We start from the raw sequence: 3,055 nt of genomic DNA, 5'->3' as shown, positions 1-3,055 counted from the left end.
AAAAAAAATCAGATCTTGTGAGAATTCACTCAGTATCATGAGAACATCATGGGGGAAACTGCCCCCATAAGCCAGTCATTTCCCTCCCTTGACACATGAGGATTACAATTCAAGCTGAGATTTGGGTGGGGACACAGAGCCAAACCATATCAGCTATATAGGCATTCTTCACTTTGTCATTTTCCCCACAGCACATGCACTCCATGCCCATTGTGGCCACACACATGGTCAGGAAGCCCAGCACAAGGGATGCCACCATTAGGGCTCAAGGGGCCTGCATGGCTGCTGGCAGGGTGAGCACCAAGTCATATATTTCACAGCTCATCAAGCCCATGGTCTGCATGATGTAGTTCATCCACAGTCCCTTGTACATGGCCTGGGCTGTGATGGTGCTGTTGCCCACACATGAGCTCATCTGCCACTGCAGTATGGCGGTACAGGCCACAGGGCCCACCCAGCCCAGCAGAGCCATGGAAAAGTTCAGCAACTGCAGGCCCAAATTTTCCATCCTCATAAAAAAACTGGCAGGCAACCCTACAGTAAAGCAAATAAAACTTGGGGATATCCCCATGAAAGACAACTTGGGGTGCAGTTTTTAAGTCACCCAAAGAGACAAAAAAAGGTTTGGCCAGGTGACTGCAAATTTTGTCACATAAAGTACACACAAATTGACCCCTTTGGTGGAGTGATAGTCTCACAGCAGAGGGAACAGGCCCGTATTTTGTTTTTTGAGGAAGACAATTTATCATCTAGCTTTGTTGTACAAATAACTCTTACTTTACTTTTTATTTATTTATTTTTGTACTTTAGGTTCTGGGGTACATGTACAGATCATGCAGGATTGTTGCATAGGCAATGTGGTTTACTGCGTCTATCCCCTGATCACCTACATCTGGCATTTCTCCCCATGTTATCCCTCCCCAACCTCATCCCCCACGCTGTCCCTCCCTTGGCCCTCCCCAACAGATCCCAGTGTGTGATGTTCCCCTCCCTGTGTCCATGTGTTCTCATTGTTCAACACCCGCCTATGAGTGAGAACATGCAGTGTTTGATTTTCTGTTCTTGTGTCAGTTTGCTGAGAATTATGGTTTCCAGATTCATCCATGTCCCTACAAAGGACACAAACTCATCTTTTTTATGGCTGCATAGTATTCCATGGTATACATGTGCCACATTTTCCTTGTCCAGTCTATTGTTGATGGGTATTTGGGTTGGTTCCAGGTCTTTGCTATTGTAAACAGTGCTGCTATGAACATACGTGTGCATGTGTCTTTATAATAGAATGATTTATAATCCTTTGGGTATATACCCAGTAATAGGATTGCTGGGTCAAATGGAATTTCTATTTCTAGGTCCTTGAGGAATTGCCACACTGTCTTCCACAGTGGTTGAACTAATTTACACTGCCACCAACAGTGTAAAAACATTCCTGTTTCTCCACATCCTCTCCAGCATCTGTTGTCTCCAGATTTTTTAATGATTGCCATTCTAACTGGTGTGAGATGGTATCTCAATGTGGTTTTGATTTGCATTTCTCTAATAATCAGTGATGATGGGCATTTTTTCATATGTTTGTTGGCCTCATATATGTTATCTTTTGAAAAGTGTCTGTTCACATATTTTGCCCACTTTTGGATGGGTTTGTTTGTTTGTTTGTTTCTTGTAAATCTGTTTTAGTTCTTTGTAGATTCTGGATATTAGCCCTTTGTCAGATGGGTAGATTGCAAAATTTTTTTCCCATTCTGTTCATTGCCAGTTCACTCTAATGATTATTTCTTTTGCTGTACAGAAGCTCTGGAGTTTAATTCGGTCCCATTTGTCTATTCTGGCTTTTGTTGCCATTGCTTTTGGTGTTTTACTCATGAAGTCCTTGCCTATGCCTATGTCCTGAATGCTTTTGCTTAGGTTTTCTTCTAGGGTTTTTATGGTGTTAGGTCTTATGTTTAAGTCTTTAATCCATCTGGAGTTAATTTTAGTATAAGGTGACAGGAAGGGGTCCAGTTTCTGCTTTCTGCACACTGCTAGCCAGTTTTCCCAACACCATTTATTAAATAGGGAACCCTTTCCCCACTGCTTGTTTTTGTCAGGTTTGTCAAAGATCGGATGGTTGTAGATGTGTGGTGTTGCCTCCAAGGCCTCTGTTCTGTTCCATTGGTCTATATCTCTGTTTTGGTACCAGTAGCATGCTGTTTTGATTACTGTAGCCTTGTCATATAGATTGAAATCAGGTAGCGTGATGCCTCTGGCTTTGTTCTTTTTGCTTAGGATTGTCTTGGCTATGCGGGCTCTCTTTTGGTTCCATATGAAGTTTGAGGTGGTTTTTTCCAGTTCTGTGAAGAAGGTCATTTGTAGCTTGATGGGGATAGCATTGAATATATAAATTACTTAGGGCAGTATGGCCATTTTCAAGATATTGATTCTTACTAACCATGAACATGGAATGTTTCTCCATCGGTTTGTGTCCTCTCATATTTCATTGAGCAGTGGTTTGTAGTTCTCCTTGAAGAGGTCCTTAACGTCCTTTCTTAGTTGTATTCCTAGGTATTTTATTTTCTTTGTAGCAATTGTGAATGGGAGTTCGCTCATGATTTGGCTCTATGTCAGTCTGTTATTGGTGTATAGAAATGCTTGTGATTTCTGCACACTGATTTTGTATCCTGAGACTGTGCTGAAGTTGCTTATCAGTTTAAGGAGATTTTGGGCTGAGATGATAGGGTCTTCTAAATTTTTTTTTAATGTATGTATATATCATACACCAAATAACCCTTACTTTAAAAGAAAGCTAGCAGCTGGATAAACTGAACATGAAAATGGGAAACCAAAGAACAAAAGTAAGGTATGCAACTCCTGGGACTATGACAGGTGTGTGTGGGGAGAGGGGAGAATCACTTTTGTTGGATCATATTTTTGCACCAGATGGCAGAAATAATTGGGAATGGAAAGGAGTAAACAAACAAAAATAACAACAACAAAAAAAGGTGACACTTCACCTCTATTCAACTACTACTTTAACTTACTAATTTGTGTTTTTTAAATTTAATAAACATTAAGTTAC

At 40.9% G+C, this 3,055-nt stretch overlaps 1 pseudogene; it reads right to left on the bottom strand.

Moving 5' to 3' along the window:
- LOC108294966 overlaps positions 1 to 508 on the bottom strand; it is a 1,401-nt pseudogene extending 893 nt beyond the window's left edge.
- Between the last annotated feature and the right edge of the window lie 2,547 nt (positions 509 to 3,055).

Source organism: Cebus imitator, unplaced genomic scaffold (genome assembly GCF_001604975.1).
Source record: "Cebus imitator isolate Cc_AM_T3 unplaced genomic scaffold, Cebus_imitator-1.0 Scaffold613, whole genome shotgun sequence".
In the NCBI taxonomy this organism is placed as follows: Eukaryota; Metazoa; Chordata; class Mammalia; order Primates; family Cebidae; genus Cebus; species Cebus imitator.
The sequence above is the reverse complement of the archived record's forward strand: the minus strand, read 5'-3'. Positions and strand labels throughout refer to the sequence as shown.